We start from the raw sequence: 6,614 nt of genomic DNA on the forward strand, positions 1-6,614 counted from the left end.
GTTAAAAACGATAAAATTGTAACAGTAATTGCAAGGTTCGTCCAATACGTTTCAGTGGAGTTTCGGAAAGTTATTGTTTTCAACGGGTAAACGTGTAGGCAACCTTACATATTGGTGTGGTTTCAGTTTTGCTTGTAAATGCCGTTGTTGATCAGGACGAAAGGTAAAACAAATACGTTACGTATTTGCCACTTATTTTAATTGTAAACTTATTACCTTTGATTCTTCTTTGACAATATATCTGTTAGGCCAATTATCACACGGGACGTCATTCCATTTAAATGTGGGATCACAAAGATAGCTAAATCCCATGGCCACACAGCTCTCATCCACTCCATTCCACTCAAACGTCGGTTCTCTCCACTGTGCTACGTTAACAATTGATCCATCGGTCCATTGAAAATATCGTGTGTTTAAAATTCTTTTTGCTTCATTGAAAAACTCATTAGGTTTGTCTGAAAAAAAACTCATCTAATTACGTGCTTTTTAAGAAACACCACAGTTTTCTTACTTGCTACTGTAGCGTCTTCGCGACATCGCGTCACACGCGACCTGCGACACTCGTCTTTTCTTCTGTTGCTTTATTGCGCGCACGCGTCATTCCATTTGGGTGACTCGCAATAAACGGACGCAAAGCAGTTGTGTCTACAAATGGTGACCCCGACGTGAGTTACTGAGTTATCTCGCTAGATTTGTAGGATAGCTATAAGATAATTCTTCAATCATGACACAAATCAGCGTGACAGCGGTTTCAATTAAAATTCCACCTTTTTGGCCACAAGACCCAGAACTGTGGTTTCTGCAAGTGGAGGAGCAATTCAACGTCAGAGGTGTGACACAGTCATCAACAAAATTTAATCATATTCTTTCCGCTGTTACTCCTGAGATTGCGACAGTAGTTAGAGACATTATTAAAAACCCATCTACCGAGGATACGAAGGCCTCACGAATGCCTTGTTACGAAGAGTGGGTATGTCCCAGTACCAAAGAAAAATTTCTTCAACCCGAAGAACTAGGCGATGGAAAACCTTGAACAAATGTTGCGCGACATGGAACATCTACTTGGTAACGTGGAAGCTAAGCATATCCTGCGCGAGTTGTTTATGCAAAGACTTTCAGAAAATCTACGAACTGTTCTTGCCACGCTGGATTTGGATTTAGATGAACTCGCCGAGAAAGCAGACAATATTATGGACCTGCTTGACCCACAGCCTACATTGGCAGAAGTAGACAAACTACATCAAGATGTTGCGCTGTTAAAAAGAAACACAGCGTATACAAGCAAACGGCCATTGCAAAGAAACACGTTTTCCACTTTGTGTTGGTTCCACAGACACTTTGGGAACGATGCAAGAAAATGCGTTCCTCCCTGCAGCCGCAAGGGAAACGTCGAGACCAGTCACTAATGGCGGATTGTGCCTCTGCTCGTTTTCGCCGCCTCCTGCATGTAACTGACAAAATAACTGGTCAGAGATATTTGGTTGATTCTGGTGCCGCAGTAAGTGTGGTTCCTGCAAACAGAATGGATCGCAATGGTCGTCAAAGAAACTTGAAGCTTGTTGCAGCAAATGGAAGTGCTATTGCAACATTTGGCACCCGAAAAATCAACCTTAACTCAGGTTTAGGTGAAAAATTTTTCGTGGCATTTTGTTGTTGCCGAGGTCATGCAACCGATTCTTGGTGCCGATTTCTTTAGACATTTCGGATTACTCATTGATCTGAGCCGAAATAGGCTTATAAATGCCAAAACCTTTCACAGCGTTAAAACCGGCATTTCAAATATCACCGCGGTTGGTTTAATGGCGGCTACCAGCAACATAAATGAATTTAAAAACGTTTTCCTGGAGTTTCTAACTTTGCAAAGTGCGGTGTACAACGATGCTTCCTTGAAACACGACGTCAAGCATTACATTGTTACCAAAGGCCCTCCAGCTTATGCTAAAGCTCGTCGCCTTTCTCCAGACAAGTTAAAATGTGCGAAAGAAGAATTTCAAAATTTGTTGGAACTGGGAATTGTTCGCCGTTCATCAAGCACATGGGTCTCACCGCTACATATGGTGCGTAAAAAATCCGGCCAGTGGAGGCCATGCGGTGATTACCGCAAACTCAACAATAGCACTATACCGGATCGCTACCCTATTCCTTTGATACAAGATTCGTCTGCCAATCTACAAAGCTCGACTATTTTCAGCAAGATTGATCTTGTACGAGCATACCATCACATTCCTGTTGCGAAAGATGATATTCCAAAAACCGCAATCATCACGCCTTTCGGTTTATTCGAATACACGAATGCCGTTTGGCCTTTGTAACGCAGCTCAGATTTTCCAACGCTTCATGGACGAAGTGTGCAGATGTTTGGATTTCATTATTGTTTATCTTGATGATATTTTGGTTTCCAGCTCCTCGGCTTCTGCTCAACGCAGACACTTCCGTCTGCTTTTTGAGCGGCTCCAAACCTATGGGATTGTTGTCAACCCCGATAAGTGTGAATTTGGCAGCACAACAATTGAATTTTTAGGACATCAAATTACAACACAAGGTATTTCGCCACTGCCAATCAGGGTTGAAGCCATCAACAAATTTCCTCAACAAACGACCACGAAAAGCCTGAGAGAATACCTGGGACTTATCAACTTCTATCATCGTTTTGTTCCTGGTGCTGCAAAAATTTTGCATTCTTTGCACCAGGCGTTCGCAGGCACAGAGAAGGATTTTATATGGACTGAGGATTGCGCAGCTGCATTTGTGGCATCAAAACAAGCACTCGTAACGTCTGTGATACTTGTTTACTCCAAGGCAGACGCGGCTACACGAATCACAGCTGACGCTTCAGGCATTGCAGTCGGTGCTTCGCTGGAACAGCGACACAACGGTCAATGAAAACCAATAGGTTTCTTTTCAAGAAAACTAAAACCCCCAGAAACACGGTACAGTACGTTTGACCGTGAAATTCTTGCTATTTATTTGTCTATTCGCCATTTCCGTTACTTCGTAGAAGGTAGAGCATTTTCTGTTTTAACTGATCACGAACCCTTAATTCATGTTTTTCAAAGGAACTCAAGTGCATTGTCACCTCGGCAAGTTCGCAATTTAATTTTTTGTTTCTGAGTTTACCACCGACGTACACCACATAAAGGGACACAGTAATTTGGCTGCTGATGCATTGTCGAGGGCCAATATTACTGCTATGTCATCATCTGTTATTGATTTCACTTAAATGGCACTCGCACAAAGAAATAACGAGGAAATTAAAGCATTTCGCACCTCAATCACGTCACTCAGATTTTGTGATGTACCATTGTTTGGAACTGAACTGACAATTCTTTGCGATGTATCTAAAGGTTATCCCCGCCCTGTGGTTCCCAATGCTTACCGTCGCCAAACTTACGACGCTGTTCACAATTTGTCACACCCAGGCATTCGCGCAACTCGCAAACTTGTGTCCGATCGCTTTATATGGCATGGTTTGAACAAGGATGTTGGTAATGGGTACGAACTTGTTTGCAATGCCAGAAAGCTAAAATCCAGAAACACACCGCTGTTGCTTTTAGTTCCTTTGCACTTCCGACCAGAAGGTTCGCAAATATTCATGTTGACATCGTCGGACCTCTCCCCATTTCCCAGGGATATACCTATTTATTTACATGCATCGATCGGTTTACTCGATGGCCTAAAGCTATCCCTATGGCAGATGCAACTACGCAATCTTGCGCAAGAGCCTTGCTTTTATGGGTTTCGCGCTTCGGGACCCCACAAACCATAACGTCGGATAGAGGACTCCAGTTTGAATCAACACTCTGGGCCAACCTTAACAATTTACTAAGTGCCCATCGGCAACGAGCAACGTCCTACCACGCTCAGTGCAACGGCATTGTGGAAAGAATGCACCGTCAGCTTAAAGCCGCGTTGACAGCGTGCTTGACAACAAACGATTGGTTTGATCATCTTCCCGTTGTATTACTCGGCATGAGATCAGCCATAAATGAGGACATCGGGTGTTCTGCTGCAGAGTTGATGTATGGTGCTACACTGCAATTGCCCGGCGAGTTTTTCGCGTCTTCGGCCGAACCCCAGGATCCAAGTCGTTTTTGTCCAAATTAAGAGATTCAATCCGGGACTTGCGACTGACTCCGACCGACTCCGACATCCTGGCACCGACATTCTTACGACAGGGTGGACGGTCTATTACGCAACTGCACGTTTGTTTTCGTTCGAAACGACGCACACCGAACACCTTTGCAATGTCCATAAGACGGTCCATTTAAAGTAATTCGAAAACACGCTAAATACTTTTGTCTTGAGATGAATTGCCGACCAGACACGGTGTCTATTGATGTCTATTGATGTCTATACGGTGTCTATTGATCGCCTCAAACCAGCATACTTCGAACAAAGTTTTACATCGCAGACTTCTGGAAATCGTGTTTCACATGTTCCGCATCCAAACGCACTCCACCGTCCGACAGTTGCCCGCTCTGGTCGTGTTGTCAATTTGCCTTCACGTTATCGTGCATGACTTGAACACTGGTGGGGGTATTGTAGCGTCTTCGCGACATCGTGTCACACGCGACCTGCGACACGCGTCTTTTCTTATGTTGCTTTATTGCGCGCACGCGTCATTCCATTTGGGTGACTCGCAATAAACGGACGCAAAGCAGTCGTGCCCACAAATGGTGACCCCGACGTGTTACAATAGAAGTGTCCTTTTTTCTAACTAGATTGTTTAATATTTCGGTTGTTTTAACATTTGCAAGGTGAGCATTTCTTTCCTCACATCCACGTTCAGCTTGGCTGTATGACGTAACATTGTCGTACACAATAAGATATTCGTATTGTTGAAATATATTCCAGGTTGGCCCTTGTTGAAGGAAAGCAAACACCAGAACACAATACCACTGTAACGTAATTTTACGTTACATAGCAACGATTGCATTCATGGAAATATGAACTATGGTCACATAACAGCCAGTTTCGTCATCAACGTCCGGAATCTCTTTCCATGGGTTTTTTGTGTAAAGGCATTCTATAGGTAGCGTCTTGTCCAGCATCTCATTTCAAAATGTATAGCAACGGTTGCTTTCTCACGTGATTTGATCTCGTTACTAGTTTCTACGCAACAGCTGTGTTTTTATGTGAATTTATTGGCCAGCTTAAATGTGTCGCCTTAGAGAAATCCTTCATTGTTTTGTGTGAGAGTGCGTCTTTTGTTAACTGTTCGCTGACCGTTAGTCCTTGGATCGCCCTTCTTTTCAAAATCCTTCGTTCGCTTTGTTTCTCTCCGGTTTTAAATAATGAAACTTTCCGTGTGCGTTTAGCTGAGGTGGAGCGAGGCAGTGCAGCGGTACTGTGCTCTCCTCAGTTCGTAAATTCACTTAGTTTGTCGTTGGTATAATTGCGCATGTTAATTTCGTATCCAAAATTGTTCGTGGTAAATAAATATTGGTGTAGTGTTTGCATCGAGAGTTAATTAAAGTCAGGTTAGGAAAACACAACAACTAGAACTCACGTGCGATCTAATGTCAAATGCGCTAATCAAATAGGATTTCCATCCATCATAAATAATATTGTTAAGAGCCGATTCGAGACTCATATTTGACATAACAGATACGCAACAACCACCAATGCATTCCTGCTATGATTGACATCAACTAATTTGCAGAGCAGTAATTCTAAAACTTTTCGTCAACTTAATCCTGTAAGGATATATTTATGTTGACTAGGAATAACGTTAAGTAAATATAACCGATTGTTCAACTATATCGTTGTTAACTTTCTCCTTTTCGGGTTTACACTCATGCGCCTGTTCCCCAAATGCCGAACGTTTTTATCCCCACAAAACCTAGACAGTGGAAGTGAATAAGAGAAGAGAAAACCATGAGGCATCTTCCGGGTTCACAAAATCCACAAGAACTAAAAATAAAACAATGAAAATCAAACGTATCAGGGTTGTGAAGTTGATGCCACTAATTGTATACATGACGTCACGTCCTGCCATTCAACCTTAAAACCGCGTTAACCTTGTGACACTTTCGTTGAGCGTATGATAGAGGATCGAATCTCAACCCTGCCTGTGAAACAACGGAACTTAAACATTTTAAAGTCACACTGCTTACTCGAAAACTCTGCAATTCACTTTTTTTTAAGTCGGTTTAATTTTCAACAACCAACAGTGATTCGCAACAGGATATACAAGGAGGTGTTGTCAAGTTTACGTGAACAAAATATCCAAAGCTAACACTTCCCGTTGTTTTGTCTTGGAGTGGTCCAAGCACTTGCATATTATTATCATCGCATTTTCATAATTAGTTTTAATGTGTACAACGTTTGCACGGAACACAGTTGTTCTACTGAACATTATGTGCCGCGAAACAGGTGAAGGGTCGCAGTTGGATTGTCGGAAGATTTTGAAGGTGTAGATGGAATTGCATCACCGCGAACCCAACATCAAACCTATCCAGAAAGTCCCGGTGAGACAACATGCTGCCTGCAGGTCCTGTCAGAACAAAATGAGACCAAAAGCCATGATCTGAGAGTTCGAAAACTATGATCTGAGAGATCACATTATGATCTGTTTATTTGTGGAAAGAGTCGCAAATATATAGGGATACATC

The 6,614-nt window shown here is 42.6% G+C and overlaps 1 protein-coding gene across 5 annotated transcripts in view; it reads left to right on the forward strand.

Moving 5' to 3' along the window:
* The window catches only part of LOC145898943 (kelch-like protein 21), a 45,285-nt gene that overhangs the window by 14,084 nt on the left and 24,587 nt on the right, over nt 1-6,614 (forward strand). The window lies entirely within an intron of this gene.

This window comes from Ascidia mentula, chromosome 1, assembly GCF_947561715.1.
Source record: "Ascidia mentula chromosome 1, kaAscMent1.1, whole genome shotgun sequence".
NCBI lineage: Eukaryota > Metazoa > Chordata > Ascidiacea > Phlebobranchia > Ascidiidae > Ascidia > Ascidia mentula.